General features: G+C 53.4%; 1 long non-coding RNA gene across 3 annotated transcripts in view; it reads right to left on the bottom strand.

Annotated features, from left to right (window-relative positions):
• Nucleotides 1-5,983: 5,983 nt before the first annotated feature.
• The window catches only part of LOC142483883 (uncharacterized), a 90,877-nt gene continuing 71,085 nt past the window's right edge, over nucleotides 5,984-25,775 (bottom strand). Inside the window, exons 4-5 of one of the 3 annotated variants that reach the window (XR_012797486.1) lie at nucleotides 11,143-11,213; nucleotides 5,984-6,594 (exon numbers count right to left, since the gene is read on the bottom strand). This is a non-coding gene — a long non-coding RNA (uncharacterized LOC142483883). Of the gene's footprint in view, nucleotides 6,595-10,322; nucleotides 11,214-25,775 lie in introns of those variants that run through there. The other 2 variants (XR_012797489.1, XR_012797484.1) reach the window with 2 other exon arrangements.

The following is a 25,775-nucleotide window of genomic DNA, read 5'->3' as shown; positions in this document are numbered from 1 at the left end:
CTCTCTCCCCCACCCCTGCACTCTCTCCCCCCTGCCCCCGCGCTCTCTCCCTCCTGCCCCCGCGCTCTCTCTCCCCTGCCCCCGCGCTCTCTCTTCCCCGCCCCCACGCTCTCTCCCCCCTGCCCCCGCGCTCTCTCCCCCCGCGCTCTCTCTCCCCTGCCCCCGCGCTCTCTTCCCCGCGCTCTCTTCCCCGCCCCCTCTCTTCCCCGCCCCCGCGCTCTCTTCCCCGCCCCCGCGCTCTCTTCCCCGCGCTCTCTTCCCCGCCCTCTCTTCCCCGCCCCCGCGCTTTCTCTTCCCCGCCCCGCGCTTTCTCTTCCCCGCCCCGCGTTCACTCTTCCCCGCCCCCGCGCTCTCTCTTCCCCGTGCTCTCTCTTCCTCGCCCCGCGGTCTCTCCCCTGCCTTCGTGCTCTCTCCCCTGCCCCGCGCTCTCTCTTCCCCGCGCTCTCTTCCTAGCCCCCGCGCTCTCTTCCCTGCGCTCTCTTCCCCGCCCCCGCGCTCTCTCTTCCCTGCCCCCGTGCTCTCTCTTCCCCGCGCTCTCTCTTTCTAGCCCCCGCGCTCTCTCTTCCCCGCGCTCTCTTCCTAGCCCCCGCGCTCTCTCTTCCCCGCGCTGTCGCTTCCCCGCCCCCGCGCTCTCTCTTCCCCGCCCCCGCACTCTCTCCCCCCTGCCCCCGCGCTCTCTCCCCCCTGTCCCCGCACTCTCTCTCCCCCCTGCCCCCGCACTCTCTCTCCCCTGCCCCGTGCTCTCTTCCCCGCCCCGCGCTCTCTCTTCCCCTGCCCCCGCGCTCTCTCTCCCCTGCCCCCGCGCTCTCTACCCCGCCCCCTCTCTTCCTTGCCCCCTCTCTTCCCCGCCCCCGCTCTCTTCCCCGCCCCCGCGCTCTCTCTCCCCTGCTCCCGCGCTCTCTTCCCCGCGCTCTCTTCCCCGCCCCGGCGCTCTCTCTTCCCCGCCCCCGCGCTCTCTCTTCCCCGCCCCCGCGCTCTCTCTTCCCCGTCCCGAGCTCGGTCTTCCCCGCCCTCGCGCTCTCTCTTCCCCGCGCTCTCTCTTCCTCGCCCCACGCTCTCTCCCCTGCCTTCGCGCTCTCTCCCCTGCCCCGCGCTCTCTCTTCCCTGCGCTCTCTCTCCCTAGCCCCCGCGGTCTCTCTCCCCCGCCCCCTCTCTCCCCCACCCCCACGCGCTCTCTCCCCCGCCCCCGCGCGCTCTCTCCCCTACCCTTACGCTCTCTCTGGTCCGGTAACGGGGAGGAGGGTTGAGCGCTCCGCATTCCCCCTCTTCCACCGCAGCACCGCATCCCCCACGTCACCGCAGCCCCCTCCCCCCAGTGAACCGCTGATCCCCCATCCCCCCCCCCACCAGTCAGACGGCGAACGCCCCCGTATCCCCGTACCTCCGCCGAGCAAGACACAGACCGCACAGGGGAGAGACAAACCACCTCTCCCTGTGTCTCCGCACCTCCGCCGATGGGGGGGGCTGCTACGGCAGAAGGCACCAGCACACACAGTAGTGTCTGCAACTCTACCGGAGGGGGGTGGGGGGGGTGAAGAGAGTCAGGAGAGAGATGGGGCAGGACTCTGAGAATAACACACACCACACTGAGAGACACAAACACTGACTCACTGACTGACACACACAAACACACACAAGGAATTCACAGTTATTATAAATATAGAAGTGCAAATAGCTAAAACACGTGTTCTAAGTCAAACTTCATTGCGTTTTGGCACTGAAATTGTTTTGATTTTTAATTAAAAACATCACCATTATAAATACAATTTCTGTGACAAAACAGTAACAAAAGACAAAGAAGTTTCACTTAAAATGCGCTTGCTCGGCACACACACACTTTTTTCACCTAAAACTGTGTAACAAAGGAGTCATTTGGTTGTATCTTTTAATCAAAACATGATTCAAGCCTGCCAATCTCGCCAAGGTAAACTCCGATTAGCAGGGACCTACACTGAATATATACAACTTCTTATTAAAGGTGCAACCAAATGACTCCTTTGTTACACAGACTTAGGCCCGGGCCATAGAGGCGTGATCAGCGCGGAGGCGCGCTGACGCTGAGGCTCGCCTGCTGAAGTCTGCGCGATGGCATGGACTTGCAGGCGAGCCAGCGTGCGCGAAGGTAGGCGGAGTAACGGGGTCAAGTCGGGGTCGAAGCCCCGACGTCCACGTCATGGCGCCGTTCTGCGGAGCAACGTGCTCACGTGGTATGGAAGCGCCGACGTGAACGTCATGGCGCCAACCTCAGGGCTCGAGGAGGGAAACCATTGTGGATGAAATCAGTGTCCTGTGTGCTCCCAGTGTCTGCTTGTTTTGTCCTGACCCTGTGCATGAAGTAGCTTGATTTAACAGCAACCCCCCCCCCCTTGTATTAAGGCCGGGTGCGAGGCCTGGCACACTGTGCGGTGAAAAGAGGAGATTTGAAGAATAAAGGGAAAGCATAACAGCAAAAGATAATAGCTGAGGAAAGCATAATATATCTCAAACCAAAAATTGACATTAAGCATGTCTTTGTCAAAGGAGATGTGTATTTTTTTCCTAATGGAGAGTGTCTATTTGAAAACTGCTTTTTGGGGTGGCAGAACAACAAACGTACATGAAATTAATCGGCAGCGTGCGACACTTGGTGAATTTGCCACATTATACCCATTTCTACGTTCGCACGAGCAAAAATTCTACGAATATATGAGAATGTCAATAAAAACTTTCGACTACATCTTTAAACATTTTGAAGAAGCTATAACTCCATTCCAGACAAATTTCTGCAAAATTATTCGTGCCGAAGAAAGATTGATGATCACTTTGCGGTAATTTTTTTAAAATATATAATCATTCGTACATATATATATATGTGATTATCATGACAATAATGTCCTTGTTGTGAGGTCCTAAGACGGTATGAAAGTCAAAAATTCTGTCATCGAAGTGGAGTACACAGAAAGACAAGACATATATATATATATATATATATATATATATATATATATTCTTTAATATATACATGCATATACATAAATGTAGACGCATACACGTACATACATGTTATAAATATAAATATATATACAAATGTATGCATATATATATGTGTGTGGGTATATATATATATATATATATGTACCTGTATGCGTGTCGGTCGCGGTAAACTGGTCTTGTAAGGCCGGTCCGTATAAAATAAATATATATATATGTGTGTGTATGTGTGTGTGTATGTGTTTATATATATATAGAGAGAGAGAGAGCGAGAGAGAGCGCGAGCGAGAGAGAGCGAGAGAGAGAGAGAGAGCGAGAGAGAGAGATACATACAATGGAATGCAATGGATTGTAACAATGTGTAATAACTCTTGCATTGTTTTAATTAATATTTTGCAGATTTCTGTCAACTGGGGCATCGTTCCGTTCCTTGTCGTTTTCATTCAAGATGGGAAAAAGCACCGTTGCATCAATTGTACATGAAACATGTACCGCAATATATAATGCATTGCAACCAGACCATATGCCATTTCCAACTGTTGACTTGCTTGAAAATGTTTCTAAAGAATTTGAGTTGAAATGGAATTTTCCAAATTGTGTGGGCTGTGTAGATGGAAAACATATAAGAATCAAACACCCTACAAATTCAGGTTCAATGTTTTATAACTACAAACATTTTCACTCGATTGTATTACAAGCAGTTGCTGATGCAAAATGTCGGTTTCTAGCCATTGATGTGGGAGCGTATGGCAAACAAAGTGATGGGGGAGTATTTAGAGCATCATCACTATAGAAGTTAATAGAACAAAATAAATTGGTGCTTCCTGACGCGAAAGCTTTGCCATCCAGTTCCAGAGACAAATTACCAGACTGTGGAGGGCCAGACGGTGTGTAGAGTGCGCATTTGGTATAATGTCAGCGAAATGGCGCATACTATTGAAAGTGATAGAAACTTCGGTGCCCAATGCAAAAAGTATAGTGAAATGTGTAGCTATACTACATAATGTGGTAATCGATTTGGAAGGAGCATATGATGGTGTAATGAATGATAGTACAGCAGTACTTCCTACTTCATTCCGCAGAAATAAAGCTAACAGTGCACCAGGGAAAATTGCAAAATGCATTCGAGATACATTTAGAGATTATTTCAATGCGGAGGGAGCTGTGCCATGGCAAAATAATATGTAAAAAATTCAACAGAACAGTTATAAAACATGTCATGTTAATAAAGTTTATTATTTGGATATGGTTAATAATTGTTGTTCTTTGTATTCCAACAAAATATCAATAAACACATTCGAGATGCAAAATGCATTGGGTCATTGAGTCAGTGTGCCAGTGCGTGTGTTTGTCCCACTGTCAGTGAGTCTGTGCGTACACACACTGTCAGTGAGTCTGTGCGTATGCACAATCTGTGAGTTTGTGCGTGTGTTTGTCCCACTGTCATTGAGTCTGTGCGTACACCCACTGTCTGTGAGTCTGTGCGTACACACACTGTCTGTGAGTCTGTGCGTACACACACTGTCAGTGAGTCTGTGTGTGTTTGGCCCACTGTCAGTGAGTCTGTGCGTACACACACTGTCAGTGAGTCTGTGCGTATGCACAATCTGTGAGTTTGTGCATGTGTTTGTCCCACTGTCAGTGAGTCTGTGCGTACACACACTGTCTGTGAGTCTGTGCGTACACACACTGTCTGTGAGTCTGTGTGTGTGTTTGGCCCACTGTCAGTGAGTCTGTGCGTACACACACTGTCAGTGAGTCTGTGCGTACACACACTGTCTGTGAGTCTGTGTGTGTGTTTGTCCCACTGGCAGTGAGTCTGCGTACACCCACTGTCAGTGAGTCTGTGCGTACACCCACTGTCAGTGAGTCTGTGCGTACACACACTGTGAGTCTGTGTGTGTGTTTGGCCCACTGTCAGTGAGTCTGCGTACACACACTGTCAGTGAGTCTGTGCGTACACACACTGTATGTGAGTCTGTGTGTGTGTTTGGCCCACTATCAGTGAGTCTGTGCGTACACACACTGTCTGTGTGTGTGTTTGGCCCACTGTCAGTGAGTCTGTGCGTACACCCACTGTCTGTGAGTCTGTGCGTACACACACTGTCTGTGAGTCTGTGCGTACACACACTGTCAGTGAGTCTGTGTGTGTTTGGCCCACTGTCAGTGAGTCTGTGCGTACACACACTGTCAGTGAGTCTGTGCGTATGCACAATCTGTGAGTTTGTGCGTGTGTTTGTCCCACTGTCATTGAGTCTGTGCGTACACCCACTGTCTGTGAGTCTGTGCGTACACACACTGTCTGTGAGTCTGTGCGTACACACACTGTCAGTGAGTCTGTGTGTGTTTGGCCCACTGTCAGTGAGTCTGTGCGTACACACACTGTCAGTGAGTCTGTGCGTATGCACAATCTGTGAGTTTGTGCATGTGTTTGTCCCACTGTCAGTGAGTCTGTGCGTACACACACTGTCTGTGAGTCTGTGCGTACACACACTGTCTGTGAGTCTGTGTGTGTGTTTGGCCCACTGTCAGTGAGTCTGTGCGTACACACACTGTCAGTGAGTCTGTGCGTACACACACTGTCTGTGAGTCTGTGTGTGTGTTTGTCCCACTGGCAGTGAGTCTGCGTACACCCACTGTCAGTGAGTCTGTGCGTACACCCACTGTCAGTGAGTCTGTGCGTACACACACTGTGAGTCTGTGTGTGTGTTTGGCCCACTGTCAGTGAGTCTGCGTACACACACTGTCAGTGAGTCTGTGCGTACACACACTGTATGTGAGTCTGTGTGTGTGTTTGGCCCACTATCAGTGAGTCTGTGCGTACACACACTGTCTGTGTGTGTGTTTGGCCCACTGTCAGTGAGTCTGTGCGTACGCACACTTTTTGTGAGAGGGAGCGTGTGAGACAGTCAGAAAATATGTTTTAAACATAACCTTTTTTATTTTTTTATTAATTTATTAACAAGTGTCTAATCTAAATCCCTACATGGATAATAAACGCAGACAAAAAAAGTTAAATGAAGAAGTATAAATATTTATTGAACGACATAGTTAACATAACTATTTTTTTAACTTTAAACTGAAAACTTTATTTTGAAAATAAATGTCTAGTTATCCGCCTCAAAATCGGCCACCGCTTCAAAAAACAGTTCTTTCATTTTTTGCCTCAGCCGAAGCTTTGTCAATTTGTCCAGAGGCATAATATAAGGAACCAAACTTTTAAAAAACTCCAGTTCTTCGTTGGTTGTCATCATGGCTTGCATCAAGCCGAATTTATTTTCTTCTACTTGGAGCATCTTCCGCTTCAAGTCTGTGTTGGCACGCTGCTTTTTAGGTGCAGGTTCCAGCGTTGAAACTGAAGCAACAGGCTCTGAGCTCGGGTCATCTTCAATGAAGGACAACTCCACAAAGGTCTCTTCCTGGCTTCCGGGTTCTTCCAAATTTGAAGATGTTTTGGCTGGCAGCATTTGTTCCTTCAGAAAGCTCATTAGCTCAAAATATGGCCACGTCGATGGTCCTTCCCCGATGCTGGTCCAGGGTCCCCTGAACGCGGTGGGTTGCACTTCTTCAGCTCCCGCCGGTAGCCGTCCCGAAGGTTCGTCCACTTTGCCTTTGCAATTGTTGCTACCAAAAAAAATAAAATAATTTAGCTAGAAAATAAAATTGTTAAAACATGCATTTTTACTACTATGGATACTATCGATTTATGACATGTATACAGGCGTATGGGTATGCTTTTGGCGGGAAAGGCAAATACACATGTATACGCATACCTGGGGGGAAAATACATGTATACAGGCGTATGGGTATGCTTTTGGCGGGAAAGGCAAATACACATGTATACGCATACCTGGGGGGAAAATACATGTATACAGGCGTATGGGTATGCTTTTGGCAGGAAAGGCAAATACACACGTATACGCATACCTGAGCGGAAAATATATGTATACAGGCGTATGGATATGCCTTTGGCGGGAAAGGCAAATACACACATATACGCATAAAAGGGGGGGAAATACTTACGTGATGTGTTCAGTAGCTGCGCTATCTCTTTCCAGAGCTTATCGTGGACATTTCTGTCGTGATAAGTTCTGGAACGTTGGTTCCACAATGGATCTCTGAGGGAGACCTCGTTTCTCAAATCCTCAATAAGTGCTGAATCCATCCATGGGCGTCCGGAGAAATGTTTTCAGGGGGGGGGCCATAATTTTAACTAGGCAGAGAGAGAGAGTGGGTGTGGGGGTGTGGGGGTGACGGGGTGGGTGACTGACACTTGGGTGGGTGGGTGACTGACTGACTGGTGTGTGACAGGGAGGGAGAGGGAGACAGGGAGGGAGAGTGGGTGAGAGGGTGGTTGACTGACACGTGGGTGGGCCCCAACTCACCGGGCCTGGGATGCCAACCCCGACAGACCCCCGTTGTCAGCCCTGTCCCCCATTCTCTCTCTACTTCCACCCCCCCATTCTCTCTCTACTTCCACCCCCCCATTCTCTCTCTCCCTTCACACCCCCCATTCTCTCCCGCTCTCCCCCCCATTCTCTCTCTTACCTGCACACAGCCACTGATCTACAGACACTCAGACAGACCAATACGCACACTGACCACACACACACACTCAGCCACAGAGCGCCAGACAGCGACACAGCGCCACACACACAAAAGACAGCCACACACACCAGACAGCCACACACACCAGACAGACACACACACACAGCCTCAGACACACACAGCCTCAGACACACACACACACACACACACACACACACACACACACACACACACACACACACACACACACACACACAGCCTCAGACACACACACACACACATACACACACAGCCTCAGACACACCCACACACAGCCTCAGGCACACCCACACACACCCTCAGACACACACACACAGCCTCAGACACACACACACACAGCCTCAGACACACACACACACACACACACACACACACACACACACACACACACACACACACACACACACACACACACACACACAGCCTCAGACACACACATACACACACAGCCTCAGACACACCCACACACAGCCTCAGACACACCCACACACACACCCTCAGACACACACAGCCTCAGACACACACACACACAGCCTCAGACACGCACACACACAGCCTCAGACACACACACACACACACGCACACACACACACACACACACACAGCCTCAGACACACACACACACACACACACACACACACCCTCAGACACACCCACACACAGCCTCAGACACACCCACACACACCCTCAGACACACTCACACACAGCCTCAGACACACACACACACAGCCTCAGACACACACACACACAGCCTCAGACACACACACACACACACACACACACACAAAGTGGAGCAAGAGATGCAGCGCCGGATGTAAGTGCCTGGGGACAGGAGGGGGGGGGAAGGCCGGCGATCCGACCAGCCAGAAGTGCATCACCACTACCCGCCCCCGCGCTCATCTCCCACACCAAGGGGACGGGGGATGGGAGCACCAGGGCAGGAGGGAGCGGAGCACCAGGGCAGGAGGGAGCGGAGCACCAGGGCAGGAGGGAGCACCAGGACAGGAGGGAGCACCAGGACAGGAGGGAGCACCAGGACAGGAGGGAGCACCAGGGCAGGAGGGAGCACCAGGGCAGGAGGGAGCGGAGCACCAGGGCAGGAGGGAGTGGAGCACCAGGGCAGGAGGGAGCACCAGGGCAGGAGGGAGCGGAGCACCAGGGCAGGAGGGAGCACCAGGACAGGAGGGAGCACCAGGGCAGGAGGGAGCACCAGGGCAGGAGGGAGCACCAGGGCAGGAGGGAGCACCAGGGCAGGAGGGAGCGGAGCACCAGGGCAGGAGGGAGCGGAGCACCAGGGCAGGAGGGAGCACCAGGGCAGGAGGGAGCGGAGCACCAGGGCAGGAGGGAGCACCAGGACAGGAGGGAGCGGAGCACCAGGGCAGGAGGGAGCACCAGGGTAGGAGGGAGCGGAGCACCAGGGCAGGAGGGAGCGGAGCACCAGGGCAGGAGGGAGCACCAGGGCAGGAGGGAGCGGAGCACCAGGGCAGGAGGGAGCACCAGGACAGGAGGGAGCGGAGCACCAGGGCAGGAGGGAGCACCAGGGCAGGAGGGAGCGGAGCACCAGGGCAGGAGGGAGCACCAGGGCAGGAGGGAGCGGAGCACCAGGGCAGGAGGGAGCACCAGGGCAGGAGGGAGCGGAGCACCAGGGCAGGAGGGAGCACCAGGGCAGGAGGGAGCACCAGGGCAGGAGGGAGCGGAGCACCAGGGCAGGAGGGAGCACCAGGGCAGGAGGGAGCACCAGGACAGGAGGGAGCACCAGGGCAGGAGGGAGCACCAGGGCAGGAGGGAGCGGAGCACCAGGGCAGGAGGGAGCGGAGCACCAGGGCAGGAGGGAGCACCAGGGCAGGAGGGAGCACCAGGGCAGGAGGGAGCACCAGGACAGGAGAGAGCACCAGGGCAGGAGGGAGCACCAGGACAGGAGGGAGCACCAGGGCAGGAGGGAGCACCAGGGCAGGAGGGAGCACCAGGACAGGAGGGAGCACCAGGGCAGGAGGGAGCACCAGGGCAGGAGGGAGCACCAGGGCAGGAGGGAGCGGAGCACCAGGGCAGGAGGGAGCGGAGCACCAGGGCAGGAGGGAGCACCAGGGCAGGAGGGAGCACCAGGACAGGAGGGAGCACAAGGACAGGAGAGAGCACCAGGGCAGGAGGGAGCACCAGGACAGGAGGGAGCACCAGGGCAGGAGGGAGCACCAGGGCAGGAGGGAGCACCAGGACAGGAGGGAGCACCAGGACAGGAGGGAGCACCAGGGCAGGAGGGAGCACCAGGGCAGGAGGGAGCGGAGGGAGCACCAGGACAGGAGGGAGCACCAGGGCAGGAGGGAGCACCAGGGCAGGAGGGAGCACCAGGACAGGAGGGAGCACCAGGACAGGAGGGAGCACCAGGGCAGGAGGGAGCACCAGGGCAGGAGGGAGCACCAGGAAAGGAGGGAGCACCAGGACAGGAGGGAGCACCAGGACAGGAGGGAGCACCAGGGCAGGAGGGAGCACCAGGGCAGGAGGGAGCACCAGGGCAGGAGGGAGCGGAGCACCAGGACAGGAGGGAGCACCAGGGCAGGAGGGAGCGGAGCACCAGGGCAGGAGGGAGTGGAGCACCAGGGCAGGAGGGAGCGGAGCACCAGGGCAGGAGGGAGCACCAGGGCAGGAGGGAGCACCAGGGCAGGAGGGAGCACCAGGACAGGAGGGAGCACCAGGACAGGAGGGAGCACCAGGGCAGGAGGGAGCACCAGGACAGGAGGGAGCACCAGGACAGGAGGGAGCACCAGGACAGGAGGGAGCACCAGGACAGGAGGGAGCACCAGGACAGGAGGGAGCGGAGCACCAAGACAGGAGGGAGCACCAGGGCAGGAGGGAGCACCAGGGCAGGAGGGAGCGGAGCACCAGGACAGGAGGGAGCACCAGGGCAGGAGGGAGCACCAGGACAGGAGGGAGCACCAGGGCAGGAGGGAGCACCAGGGCAGGAGGCAACCCCCCCCCCCCTGGCGGCCGCACCCCTGCACCTACCTACTATCACCCTGGGCGGGTGGGCAGCCACGGAGACCCGGGGAAGAAGGGGGGACACTGCGCAGCCACCAGTAGAGGAGCGGGAAGATTCTGCGTCACGGACAGTCACGCGCTCACTAGCAGCAGGCACAGGAAGTGCCGCGAGCGGCTGTGAGCGGGCTCGGGGGGAGGAAGGGGGGGTCCCAGGTGTGGGGGGGAAAGCCCCAGGTGGGGGGGGGGAAGCAGGGAAGATACGCGCGTGCTTCCTTGCACATCGTGAGTGCGCTAAATCCTGTCACGCCAGTGCCCTCTGTCCCCCGCTGTTGGCAGCCCAGGATCCAGGGGGGGGGGCAAGCGCCCCCCCTTGCCCCCCCTTGCGGACGCCCATGAATCCATCACAGAAAACAAGTCACAGCACACAAGTCTGCACACAATTCACAGCACACAAGCACACAAGTCACAGCACAATAGTCAGCACACAATTCACAGCACACAAGTCACAGCACACAATTCACAGCACACAAGCACACAAGTCACAGCACACAAGTCACAGCACAAATAAAGGCAAAAGGCACACAGAAAAAGAATAACAAAAGTTTTACTTACATGTAGCCATTTCTCTGCTTCACTTACCTGTCATTGGTTGTTGGCCGCCCACGTCATTTCCTCAGCGCGGTCTGGAACAGAAATTCCATCGGCTGAAAATGCTGCCTCCTCAGCACGCCTGCTGACGCTCGCGTGAGCCCCCTCTAAAGACATCCTCATGGAGGATGCAGGAGCTCAGCGCGGAGCGTCAGCACTGCTTCGCGCGGCCTGTCCTTCTATGGACTCGGCCTTGGGTTCTAAATGTAAACATTTGGCACAGGAATTGTTCTTTGTTTCCCATAAATGTAAGGCCAATCCTTTTACCAGCAGCATACTTCACAAATGAAAGGTATCGCCCAGTCTCCCTCCTGCCTTTTGCCTTTAAACTCCTTGAACGCCTTGTATTCTCTCACTTGCTCCATTTTCTCACCTCCTATTCTCTCCTAGACCCTCTACAACAGGGTTTCCCAAACTTTTTTTTCCGTGACCCGGTTATTTTTATACTTCTCCTTCGTGACCCACTAAAAATGTTTTCGCCTATACTGGCCTATAGGTAAAATAAAACAGATATGAATGTCCACACAGTTTTCATATATTATAATAAACAAACATTTATTCTTACAACAATGTAAAGAAATCAAACTAAAACCAATAAATTAATGAGAAGTGTGATGCTGTTTCTTGCTAACTAGAAACTTCAGGTTTGGAGGAAAGGATGATAACTTTATTCTTAGATCCGGTTCGACTTCCAATCGGTTTCTATATTTATTTTTTAGGAAAACCAATGTTGAAAAGCCTGCTTCACACTTATAGGTCGTGACAAAAGGCATTAGAAATTGTATAGCTTTTTCTGCTAAAACTGGGTACTCCTGACGACAAGACAGCCAAAAATCCACCAGTGGTATTCTGTCGAAGATGTCTTTGAGTGCCGTATCACACGACAGTTCAATTATAAAATCAATATCTGAATCCTGCAATTCTGTGTTGGATTCTACGTTCACTGTAAAAGGGTTCCTTATCCATGCTTTGTTGCTGTTGATTGGGGGGAAATATTCCTTCATACTTGTCTCCAGTCCTAGCAGATGTTCCTTGATAGCAGCCGAAATCTCATCCGGCATGGAACTCATGTTATACTCTTTTTGTAACTCTGTTAGCTTTGTAAAAGCTTTGAAATTCCCTGCTTCCACACGACGGGACCACAAATTGAGTTTTCTCGTTGCAGCTTCCACCTTCTCTTGCACTTTAAAGACAGTTACATTGCTACCTTGTAATGTCAGATTTAAATTATTTAAAAAATCAAAAATGTCACAAAGGTAGGCTACCTTGATTAGCCAATTGACATCATGAAAACTGTCTTTGAATTCAAATATTACATCCTTAGCTGTTGGGGGATGTTGGTCTAAGAACATTAAAACTTCTTCCTTCATTTCAATAAGTCTTTTTAAAACATTCCCTCTTGATAGCCATTGCACCTCGCAGTGTAAAAGAAGATGTTCATGTTCACTCCCCATTTCTTTGCACAACGCAGAGAATATTCTTGAATGTAGTGGACGAGATTTTATATAGTTTATAAATCTTACACACTGTTGCATAGTTGCAGTTAAAAGCAATGGCATTTTTTTGACGGCCAATGCTTCTCTGTGAATGCTACAATGCACCCATACACAGTCCGGTGCTATGGCTTTGATCCTCGGAAAAAGTCAAGTACGAGCGCCTGCCATTGCGCGTGCTCCATCGCTACTCAGTCCCACACATTTCTTCCATTCAAGGCCATTTTGATTGATGTAATTATCGATCAAATTAAAAATTTCTTCAGCTGTTGTTCTTGTTGTCAGAGGTTTACAAAAGAGAAATTCTTCGCGAGTTGTATTGGCAAAATCGTATCTCACAAAACACATTAGATTGGCTTTGTCCGATATGTCTGTACTTTCATCGACTTGCAAGGAAAAAAACCTACACTCTTTTAAGTGACTTACGACAGTTTCTTCGATATTATCTGCCATCTCCACGATTCTACGCTTCACTGTGTTATTTGATAGCGCCAGCATATTTACTTGTTTCTCCTGCTTTTTATCGCATATTCGAGATGCTAACACTTTCATTGCTGGAACTATTAATTTCTCAGCAATTGTGTGAGGATAACCAGTTTCAGCAATTAAGTGTGATATTTCATAAGAGGCCATTACAAGGTTTTCAGATTGAGGGCCCTGAGAAAAATTCAAAGACATAGTCTTTTTAGTAGCTATTAATTCTCTCTTTTTATTTATGAAGAAATCTATTGACTTATTACTGTATTCCGGATGTTTCAATTCCAAGTGCCGCTTCAACTTTGAAGGTTTCATGGACTCGTTTGAAAGTGCCGAAAAACAAATAACACATAATGGTTTCTCATCAGCACCCTTGATGAACCCGAATTGTATGTAATCCTCAGAATACTGTCGGGTCCAGGGCTCCTTCTTCTTTTTTGCAAAAGTAGCAGACTGCACATCGTGCGGCCGTTTGTTACTGCCAATGTTAGAACTCGTGCCCGGCTGCTCATCACTTGACTGTCTGTTGGTGCCGCTCTCCGAACTTGTACCCGGCTGCACATCACTCGATTGTTTATCGGTGCTAGTCGAAGAGTTCGTAACCGGCACATTGTTTGTTTGTGTTTTTTTTAACCATTTATCCATCGTCAAATTAAATCAGTAAATAGAAAAGAAAAAGCACAGAAGCGCACAGAGGTTGAAAAAATATGTGTATGGGGGGGGGGGGGGTAAAGGTCAGAGTGGGCTGCTAGCTGATAGATTCTTTTGAATCTGCTACTAATTTAGTTGCTACTTTAGTTTAGTTTGTGGGGGTTTGGTTTTCTTTATCTAATTAGAGAGTGGGCTCTTTCTTGTTTTTCATAGGTCTCTCATTCAGACCTGGGTCTCCCCCCTTTTAATGGCTCTCTCCGGTGGCGCTGCTCCTCTTTGCCTTTTAATTAGGTTATTTTTTTCTCCCCCTCTGCCACCCCGACTAACCTTGTCACAGTATCTTGGCCTTTAGGTGTCCATTCGTCCGTGGCTCCACTGGGGGGGGGGGGGAATCACAGCCTTTCCTCCGGTGGTATCGCAGGGGCTTCCCCGATCGCAGACAGGGTCGGTGAGTGGTACGCGGGAGATGGCTTGGGCTCCTAGCTAGAATTGTTGCGCCACAGTATACATGGCGCGCTCTTCCTCACAGCTATACCGGCGCCAAATCGGCGTTACCTTGTAGGGCCGGCGGTATTCAGGGGGCTCCTGTTCAGCTCCTGGGTGGTTCGCTCATCTCTCCTGTCCGCTTCCGGTTCGTCCGAGCAAGTTCTTCCTCTGCTACAGCCCCCGCAACCGCTCTGCCCTTTGTCATGGCCACACCCCTTGACAACTATCGTCTCGCGGAGGAGGAGCGGGCAAGAGCGGAGGTGAGGCAGCGGGAGATGTGAGCAGAGGAGGAGCGGGCCAGAGCGGAGGTGAGGCAGCGGGAGCAGATGTGAGCGGAGGAGGAGCGGGCCAGAGCGGAGGTGAGGCAGCGGGAGCAGATGTGAGCGGAGGAGGAGCGGGCCAGAGCGGAGGTGAGGCAGCGGGAGATGTGAGCAGAGGAGGAGCGGGCCAGAGCGGAGGTGAGGCAGCGGGAGATGTGAGCAGAGGAGGAGCGGGCCAGAGCGGAGGTGAGGCAGCGGGAGCAGATGTGAGCGGAGGAGGAGCGGGCCAGAGCGGAGGTGAGGCAGCGGGAGATGTGAGCAGAGGAGGAGCGGGCCAGAGCGGAGGTGAGGCAGCGGGAGCAGATGTGAGCAGAGGAGGAGCGGGCCAGAGCGGAGGTGAGGCAGCGGGAGCAGAGGTGAGCGGAGGAGGAGCGGGCCAGAGCGGAGGTGAGGCAGCGGGAGCAGAGGTGAGCGGAGGAGGAGCGGGCCAGAGCGGAGGTGAGGCAGCGGGAGCAGAGGTGAGCGGAGGAGGAGCGGGCCAGAGCGGAGGTGAGGCAGCGGGAGATGTGAGCAGAGTAGGAGCGGGCCAGAGCGGAGGTGAGGCAGCGGGAGCAGATGTGAGCAGAGGAGGAGCGGGCCAGAGCGGAGGTGAGGCAGCGGGAGCAGAGGTGAGCGGAGGAGGAGCGGGCCAGAGCGGAGGTGAGGCAGCGGGAGCAGAGGTGAGCGGAGGAGGAGCGGGCCAGAGCGGAGGTGAGGCAGCGGGAGATGTGAGCAGAGGAGGAGCGGGCCAGAGCGGAGGTGAGGCAGCGGGAGCAGAGGTGAGCGGAGGAGGAGCGGGCCAGAGCGGAGGTGAGGCAGCGGGAGCAGATGTGAGCAGAGGAGGAGCGGGCCAGAGCGGAGGTGAGGCAGCGGGAGCAGAGGTGAGCGGAGGAGGAGCGGGCCAGAGCGGAGGTGAGGCAGCGGGAGATGTGAGCAGAGGAGGAGCGGGCCAGAGCGGAGGTGAGGCAGCGGGAGCAGATGTGAGCGGAGGAGGAGCGGGCCAGAGCGGAGGTGAGGCAGCGGGAGCAGATGTGAGCGGACGAGGAACGGGCCAGAGCGGAGGTGAGGCAGCGGGAGATGTGAGCAGAGGAGGAGCCGGCCAGAGCGGAGGTGAGGCAGCGGGAGCAGATGTGAGCAGAGGAGGAGCGGGCCAGAGCGGAGGTGAGGCAGCGGGAGATGTGAGCAGAGGAGGAGCGGGCCAGAGCGGAGGTGAGGCAGCGGGAGCAGAGGTGAGCAGAGGAGGAGCAGGCCAGAGCGGAGGTGAGGCAGCGGGAGCAGATGTGAGCGGAGGAGGAGCGGGCCAGAGCGGAGGTGAGGCAGCGGGAGCAGAGGTGAGCGGAGGAGGAGCGGGCCAGAGCGGAGGTGAGGCAGCGGGAGCAGATGTGAGCGGAGGAGGAGCGGGCCAGAGCGGAGGTGAGGCAGCGGGAGCAGATGTGAGCGGAGGAGGAGCGGGCCAGAGTGGAGGTGAGGCAGCGGGAGATGTGAGCAGAGGAGGAGCGGGCCAGAGCGGAGGTGAGGCAGCGGGAGCAGATGTGAGCGGAGGAGGAGCGGGCCAGAACGGAGGTGAGGCAGCGGGAGATGTGAGCAGAGGAGGAGCGGGCCAGAGCGGAGGTGAGGCAGCGGGAGCAGAGGTGAGCGGAGGAGGAGCGGGCCAGAGCGGAGGTGAGGCAGCGGGAGCAGATGTGAGCGGAGGAGGAGCGGGCCAGAGCGGAGGTGAGGCAGCGGGAGCAGATGTGAGCGGAGGAGGAGCGGGCCAGAGCGGAGGTGAGGCAGCGGGAGCAGATGTGAGCGGAGGAGGAGCGGGCCAGAGCGGAGGTGAGGCAGCGGGAGCAGAGGTGAGCGGAGGAGGAGCGGGCCAGAGCGGAGGTGAGGCAGCGGGAGCAGATGTGAGCGGAGGAGGAGCGGGCCAGAGCGGAGGTGAGGCAGCGGGAGCAGATGTGAGCGGAGGAGGAGTGGGCCAGAGCGGAGGTGAGGCAGCGGGAGATGTGAGCAGAGGAGGAGCGGGCCAGAGCAGAGGTGAGGCAGCGGGAGCAGAGGTGAGCGGAGGAGTGGGCCAGAGCGGAGGTGAGGCAGCGGGAGATGTGAGCAGAGGAGGAGCGGGCCAGAGCAGAGGTGAGGCAGCGGGAGCAGAGGTGCGGCGACCCGGCATTTTGCTTTCGTGACCCGGTGCCGGGTCGCGACCCACCATATGGGAAACGCTGCTCTACAATATGGCTTCCGCACTGCTCGCTGCTCACGCCACTGACACAGCCCTCACCAAAATAACGAATGACCTCCATATTGCCAAAGACAAATGTCACTACACTCTGCTAATATTACTCAACCTCTCTGTAGCCTTTGATACTGTGGACCACCCTCTTCTCCATCACATTCTTCATACTCCTGGTATGCGTAACAGAACTCTATCCTGGATTTCCTCTCACCTCTCCCATTGTACTTTCAATGTCTCATTTGATAATACAGCCTCATCCTCTGTCCATCTCTCTATGGGGATACCCAGGGGTCTGTCCTGGGACCTCTTCTCTATTCTCTTTACACACTCTCTCAAGACTAGTCATGCTGTGATGTGGCTGCAGGCTTATAACACTTTGGCCAAAGAGTTTAACTAAATGGCTTATTAGAAGTGTAACAGGTTTTCCCGCACCCTCTGGGAGATCACACTATCACTGGGTGTGTTGTGCTGGTTACCTGCTGGTTCACAGTAGCTCTGAGTTTCCGCCGGTGTTAGTAGGGAAGACAGGACAGGCTTTTGGGGTGATGGTTGGTTCTCACTGGTGCGGTGCCTCCATCTCTTGCAGGCTCCAGGAATACCAGAGGCAATCCCTGCAGGAGAACTCACTTCTGCTACTCCTCCTGATCAATTGCAGTCTCAGGCAGGGTATATAAAAAAAGGAACACTTTATTCTTCCACCGCAGGAAATACAGCATACGCTGACACTCTATCTCCAGCCTCCGGATGGTCCCTGGACTCAGCCCCCAGGGTCTATCCTTACTCGTCCCCTACTCTCTGGTGGAGTAGGAGGTAGTAGTCCTACTCCCCTAAGGGAGGGGATGGACTATAGTCAGAGACCTGACTTCACACTCCCTGGAACAGGCGGCACTGTATATGTAGCCCCCCAGGCCCTTTTAGCATGAAGGCTGTGGCAGCACTCTGGCAGTGTGGGGGTTAAACCCATTGCACACGGTCCTACATGTGAGATGTACCAGAGGCAAGTTACATTGTTGCAATATTCAGGCACCTGCTAGTCTGGTGAGCAGGGCTCAGCTAGGAACTTTCTGGTAAGTCATGTGACTGGTGGGGTGGTGCTTTGCAACATCCAGTTTTGCCCAGAGACTGGGGGGAAAAAGGTTGACACCCCCTTGGTAGATAAGGGGGGGGGGGGGGGTGGCCTGGTCTATTCAGAGTGTGTATGCTGGGGCAGAGAGACCTAGGTGCTCTGTCCCCCTCTCCCCCTCTCCCCCTCAGCTGCAGGCACCAGACCCAGCCTTACCATCCAAAAGGTAAGTTTTTTTTAAAATTTGTATTGGGGAGGGTATATTTTTATGTGTTAGGGGGGCTATATATATGGGGTGGGGGGCTTTTTATATGTATTGGGGTTTTTTTATATGCATATTTTCTTTATAAAAAATATTTTTCCTATGTATTGATGTATTGGGGGTCTTTTTTATATGCATTGGGAGCTATTTTTATCTATGTATTGGGTTTTTATATGTATTGGGGGCTTTTATTTATATGTATTTGTTTTTTTATATGTATGGGGGTTATATGTATTGGCTTTTTTTATATGTATTGGGGAGGAGTTTTTTTGTATGTATTTGGGGGGGGTTGTATATATTTTGGGGGTGGGTTTTTTGTATGTACTTGGGGTTGGGAAGTTTTCTGGTACTGTATATATTTTGTGGGGGGTTAGGGTTAGGGTTTTGTGGGGGGAATTGTGTGCGGAGTGGGGTAGTTGACGGAGATGGGTGAGAGGGAGGGCATGGCGTGAGTGAGGAGAAGAGGGAGTGAGACTATAGGGGGGAGAGAAATACTGTACAGTACATGGGAGGCGGGGGGGGGATTGAGTTAGGCTGAGTTCAGGGTGGATGCTGTGGCCGCGAGCTTCCTGTGCGTGCCTCCGCCGCGCGCTCCTGCAACTCGGGGATCTGTGACTTAGCTGCAGGAGTTGGGTTGCGGCGTTTGGGGGTGGGGCCAACGTGTCACGGAGCTGGTTCACTGAATCAGTGACGCGACTGTAGCCGAAAATATCATTTTTGATTGTAGCGGCAAAATGTAGCAGCGACAACGCTGCACTTTGCCGCCGGTGGAGTTTTCAGTTTGAAAACACCCACCGAACAACCCGAAATTGTGACGGACGTGCGCCTTAGGACTAGGCGCTGACCCGTGCTGAGGCGCTGCTGCTCGGCAGTGAGCCCCTGCAGCCGCAATGAGAGCGGCTTTAGCAGGGGCTCGCGCACGCTTCCGTGATGTCACAGCCCCCCGACACGCCCCCGGACGGTGCGCGGTCTAAGGCCAGGGAAAGCACCCGCTTTCCCTCAGCCTCAGCGCGCCTCCGCACGGCTAAAGTCACTGAGCGGACGGCGCTTGCGGCGGGGAATTACATATCTAGATATATGTATGTCCGCGCGCAAGTCCGCGCGCGTGCACACGCTCAGCTACGAACGGCGCTTAGGTAAACAAAAAACCTCTACTTACCCGTGCGCTCAACTACCTGTAAGGGCCCCCCCCCCCGCGTGGGCGCGTACAAGTAGGACATCCGGCGCTCATGCTTGGAGCACTCTCCAAGCATGAGCGCGCTCAGCGCCAGCGGGGACTTAGGGCCTCATGCAGAGAGCAGCGCTATTAACAATCTCGCCATTTTCCGGAGAAAATCGCGCTAAAAACAGCTGAAAATGGCGAGGTAGGAAAAAAGCGCCATTTTTTTTTTCTATTTGAAAATCTCGCCGCGCGGCTGGCGAGAAACTACATCTCGCCAGTCTGAAAAATATCCGAATTCAGAAAGGCGCGCTCGCCATCTAGCGGCTGTTTTTGGCGCGATTTTCCTCAATTTTCTCCGCCAACTAAAGTTGGCAAGAAGCAGGAGCTCGCCGGCTATAGGGGAAAAAAAAAATGCGTGATTTTTTTTTCTCCCTTTCAGCTGCGCGCATCTCCTCATTTACAATTCTCCACATGCAGTAATGCTAAAAATAGCGGATTTCGCCCATTTCTGCATATGGAGAATAAAACTCTCCATTAAAGCTACTTTTTCTTAAACTCTCCAATTTATTCTAGCGCTGCTCTCTGCATAGGCCCCTTAGTCTTAGAGGGGGTAATTGATGGAGGGGGGAGAGTGAAGAGTGAAGTGAGATGCAAGGAAGAGAAATACATGTGAGAGTGGGGTAATTGATGGAGGGGGGAGAGTGAGGCCTAGCTCAGACAGGGCGCGTTGCGACATGCGCGCACTTATACGTCCGTCGCAAATTTGGGTTGTTCGGTGGGAGTTTTTGAAACGGAAAACTCCACCGGCGGCAAAGTGCACCGTTGTTGCTGCGACGTTTTGCCACCACAACCCAAATTGAAATTTTGGCTACAATCGCGTGACGCGAGCTGGTTCAGCCAATTAAGGCGAACCAGCTCCGTGACATGTACGTTATGCCCCCTGCCACGCCCCAACTCCTGCAGTTTGAGCAAAAATCGCTGGGCTGCAGGAGCTTGCGGCGGAGGCACGAACGCAAGTATGCGGGCGTAGCGCCCTGTCTGAGCGCAGCCTGAGAGGTGAGACAGAGGAGAGAGAAATACATGGGAAGAGGGAGGGAAATAGAGGGGCTCACAAGGTGTGAAATGGGGCTTTAAGCACTTCTGATGGGTAGGGGGGGAACTATAGCCCTGGGAAATCTGTCAGCGGCCCTGTATGTGACAAGGACTAATTGTAGTAAAGTATAAATGTACAATAATACAATAAATAAACTTATGTCAAAAACTAATGTTATTAGTTCTTATAAGTAATTTATTAAAAAAAAAAATAAAGTAGGGAGGGGCTAGGTGGCGAGTAAGTTTTTGGTTATATATATATATATATATATACACATACATATTTATACATATATATATATATACACATACCCCGGTTTAAGGACACTCACTTTAAGTACACTCGCGAGTAAAGACATATCGCTCAATAGGCAAACGGCAGCTCACGCATGCGCCTGTCAGCACGTCTTGAACAGCAATACCAGCTCCCTACCTGTACCGAAGCTGTGCGCAAGTGGGGAGACTATAGAGCCTATTACAAATGTGTAATTTACATCAGTTATGCACGTATATGACGATTGCAGTACAGTACATGCATCGATAAGTGGGAAAAAGGTAGTGCTTCACTTTAAGTACATTTTCACTTTACATATATGCTCTGGATCCATTGCGTACATTAATGCGGGGTATGCCTGTAGACACACACACACACACACACACACACACACACACACACACACACACACACACACACACACACACACACACACACACACACACACACACACACACACACACACACACACACACACACACACACACACACACACACACACACACACACACACACACACACACTGTTCGACAAACCTATACATCTGCATGCCCCGGGTGAGTGGATTTCACATCGTGGCGAGCTTCTATTGGCCCAAGCAGCACACGTGTGGTACTAGATGGCAAGTAGATTTTTTTTTGTTCGGCGAGTAGATTTTTTGGTGATTTGTCGACCACTGTAAATACACATACACACACTAAAGAAGAGAGCGGACCCCGCATCCACAAGACTGCCAATAAAGGCAACCAAAAGACTGCCAAAATTATATACTGTATACTGAATAAGTATGTCAGTGGTGCTTAATGAGCCAATAGCTATGTAAGCAAGAACAAAAAGTAGCACTCGGGTATACCGTCTGCAATATCAAAAGTACATATTTATTAAATGTCACAAAACACGATAAAAGATAGCACAGAATTTTAAAACATGGCATGGATCCCCTGTGCGTAAACCATGTAAATAATATAGGACACAATAAACAACCGGGTAGATGGACAGGTGGTATCCCAGGCTGAAAAAAATCCCAGTGTGGTGACCAAAAGATGATCTGGAGGAACCAGTGATGTTGGTAATGATGGGAAGCAGTAGATATAGCTGCTAATAGCCCAAAGCAGGGGTCATCAAACTCTTAGGCCAAAAGAGCCAAATATGAGAAGCACAACGATTTAGAATTTTTCAAAGAGCCATAAATATATTTTTACAAGTACGGTTGATTAACCGTCATCACATCAGGCTGTCCCCCCCCATCATTATTCCCCCCCAATCACATCAGGCTGCCCCCCCATCATTCCCCCCCATTACATCAGGCTGTCCCCCCATCATTATTCCCCCCCAATCACATCAGGCTGACCCCCCATCATTATTCCCCCCCAATCACATCAGGCTGCCCCCCCATCATTATTCCTCCTCATCACATCAGGCTGCCCCCCCATCATTATTCCTCCTCATCACATCAGGCTGCCCCCCCATCATTATTCCCCCCCAATCACATCAGGCTGTCCCCCCATCATTATTCCTCCTCATCACATCAGGCTGCCCCCCCATCATTATTCCCCCCCAATCACATCAGGCTGCCCCCCCATCATTATTCCCCGACAATCACATCAGGCTGCCCCCATCATTATTCCCCCTCATCACATCAGGCTGCCCCCCATCATTATTCCCCCCCAATCACATCAGGCTGCCCCCCCCATCATTATTCCCCCTCATATCAGGCTGCCCCCCCCATCATTATTCCCCCTCATCACATCAGGCTGCCCCCCTATCATTATTCCTCCTCATCACATCAGGCGGCCCCCCCATCATTATTCCCCGTCAATCACATCAGGCTGCCCCCCCCATCATTATTCCTCCTCATCACATCAGGCTGTCCCCCCATCATTATTCCCCCTCATCACATCAGGCTGTCCCCCCATCATTATTCCCCCTCATCACATCAGGCTGCCCCCCTATCATTATTCCTCCTCATCACATCAGGCTGTCCCCCCATCATTATTCCCCGCCAATCACATCAGGCTGCCCCCCATCATTATTCCCCCCCATCACATCAGGCTGCCCCCCCATCATTATTCCCCCTCATCACATCAGGCTGCCCCCCCATCATTATTCCCCCTCATCACTTCAGGCTGCCCCCCCATCATTATTCCCCCTCATCACTTCAGGCTGCCCCCCCATCATTATTCCCCCTCATCACATCAGGCTGCCCCCTCATCATTATTCCCCCTCATCACATCTGGCTGCCCCCATCATTATTCCCCCCCAATCACATCAGGCTGCCCCCCCATCATTATTCCCCCCCAATCACATCAGGCTGCCCCCCATCATTATTCCCCCCCCAATCACATCAGGCTGCCCCCCCATCATTATTCCCCCCCAATCACATCAGGCTGCCCCCCCCCATCATTATTCCCCCTCATCACATCAGGCTGCCCCCCCATCATTATTCCCCCCCAATCACATCAGGCTGCCCCCCCATCATTCCCCCCCATTACATCAGGCTGTCCCCCCATCATTATTCCCCCCCAATCACATCAGGCTGAAGCCCCATCATTATTCCCCCCCAATCACATCAGGCTGACCCCCCATCATTATTCCCCCCCAATCACATCAGGCTGCCCCCCCATCATTATTCCTCCTCATCACATCAGGCTGCCCCCCCATCATTATTCCTCCTCATCACATCAGGCTGCCCCCCATCATTATTCCCCCCCAATCACATCAGGCTGCCCCCCCATCATTATTCCTCCTCATCACATCAGGCTGCCCCCCCATCATTATTCCCCCCCAATCACATCAGGCTGTCCCCCCATCATTATTCCCCCTCATCATATCAGGCTGCCCCCCCATCATTATTCCCCCCCAATCACATCAGGCTGCCCCCCCATCATTATTCCTCCTCATCACATCAGGCTGCCCCCCCATCATTATTCCTCCTCATCACATCAGGCTGCCCCCCCATCATTATTCCCCCCCAATCACATCAGGCTGTCCCCCCATCATTATTCCTCCTCATCACATCAGGCTGCCCCCCCATCATTATTCCTCCTCATCACATCAGGCTGCCCCCCATCATTATTCCCCCCCAATCACATCAGGCTGCCCCCCCATCATTATTCCTCCTCATCACATCAGGCTGCCCCCCCATCATAATTCCTCATCACATCAGGCTGCCCCCCCATCATTATTCCCCGCCAATCACATCAGGCTGACCCCCCATCATTATTCCCCCCCAATCACATCAGGCTGCCCCCCCCATCATTATTCCTCCTCATCACATCAGGCTGCCCCCCCCATCATTATTCCGCGCCAATCACATCAGGCTGCCCCCCATCATTATTCCTCCTCATCACATCAGGCTGCCCCCCCATCATTATTCCCCCTCATCACATCAGGCTGCCCCCCCATCATTATTCCCCCCCAATCACATCAGGCTGACCCCCCATCATTATTCCCCCTCATCACATCAGGCTGTCCCCCCATCATTATTCCCCCCCAATCACATCAGGCTGCCCCCCCATCATTATTCCCCCTCATCACATCAGGCTGCCCCCCATCATTATTCCCCCCCAATCACATCAGGCTGCCCCCCCATCATTATTCCCCGCCAATCACATCAGGCTGCCCCCCATCATTATTCCCCTCTTCACATCAGGCTGCCCCCATCATTATTCCCCCCCAATCACATCAGGCTGCCCCCCCATCATTATTCCCCCTCATCACATCAGGCTGCCCCCCCATCATTATTCCCCCCCAATCACATCAGGCTGTCCCCCCATCATTATTCCCCCTCATCATATCAGGCTGCCCCCCCATCATTATTCCCCCCAATCACATCAGGCTGCCTCCGCCCCAGGGCCGCCAACAGAAATCATGGGGCCCAGGACAAATGAAAGGAGAAGGGCCCCCCGAACCTATAGCGTACCCCCCCCCCGAACCCATAGCGCACCTACCACGAAAAAATATCTTTTAGCGCACAACTTTTACTTAACTGTTTTCTTATTGTGATACAGAAAAAAACATTACAATGCAACCTGTTTATTTTTATATTTTCAACAAAAGATATGTGACTGCCTGCCTGGGTGGATGACTGGGTGGGTGAATGACAGTAGAATGACAGTTGGGTGAATGACGGTGGGTGGGTGAATGATGGTTGTTTGACGGTGGGTGGGTAAATGATGGTGGGTGGGTGAATGACGGTGGGTGCGTGAATGGGAGACAGTGACTGGGTGAATGACAGTGACTAGGTGCGTGGGTGGATGACAGTGATTGGGTGGGTGGGTGAATGACAGTGACTGGGTGGGTGAATGACAGTGACTGGGTGGGTGGATGGCAGTGACTGGGTGGGTGAATGACAGTGGGTGGGTGAGTGAATGACAGTAGGTGGGTGGGTGGGTGAATGACGGTTGAATGACGGTGGGTGAATGATGGTGGATGGGTGAATGATGGTTGTTTGACGGGTGGGTGACTAACAGTGGGTGGGTGGGTGAATGACAGTAGGTGGGTGAATGAGGGTGGGTGGGTGAATGACGGTTGGGTGAATGACGGTGGGTGGGTGAATGACGGTGGTTGGGTGAATGGGAGACAGTGACTGGGTGAATGACAGTGACTAGGTGAGTGGGTGGGTGAATGACAGTGACTGGGTGGGTGAATGACAGTGACTGGGTGGGTGAATGACAGTGACTGGGTGGGTGAATGACAGTGACTGGGTGGGTGGGTGAATGACAGTGGGTGGGTGGGTGAATGACAGTGACTGGGTGGGTGAATGACAGTGACTGGGTGGGTGGGTGAATGACAGTGGGTGGGTGGGTGAATGACAATGGGTGGGTAGGTGAATGACGGTGGGTGGGTGGGTGAAGGACGGTGGGTGGGTGGGTGGGTGGGTGAAGGACGGTGGGTGGGTGAATGGGAGAGAGGGGAGACCAGAGAGAGGGGAGACGGGGGAGACCAGAGAGAGGGGAGACGGGGGAGACCAGAGAGAGGGGAGACGGGGGAGACCAGAGAGAGGGGAGACCAGAGAGAGGGGAGACCAGAGAGAAGGGAGACCAGAGAGAGGGGAGACCAGAGAGAGGGGAGACGGGGTGACAGACTGACCGGGGCAGGGGTTACTGACTGACCGGGGCAGGGGG

Source organism: Ascaphus truei, unplaced genomic scaffold (genome assembly GCF_040206685.1).
Source record: "Ascaphus truei isolate aAscTru1 unplaced genomic scaffold, aAscTru1.hap1 HAP1_SCAFFOLD_383, whole genome shotgun sequence".
Lineage (NCBI taxonomy): Eukaryota > Metazoa > Chordata > Amphibia > Anura > Ascaphidae > Ascaphus > Ascaphus truei.
Note: the sequence above shows the minus strand (reverse complement) of the source record. Positions and strands in the feature narration are given on the sequence as shown.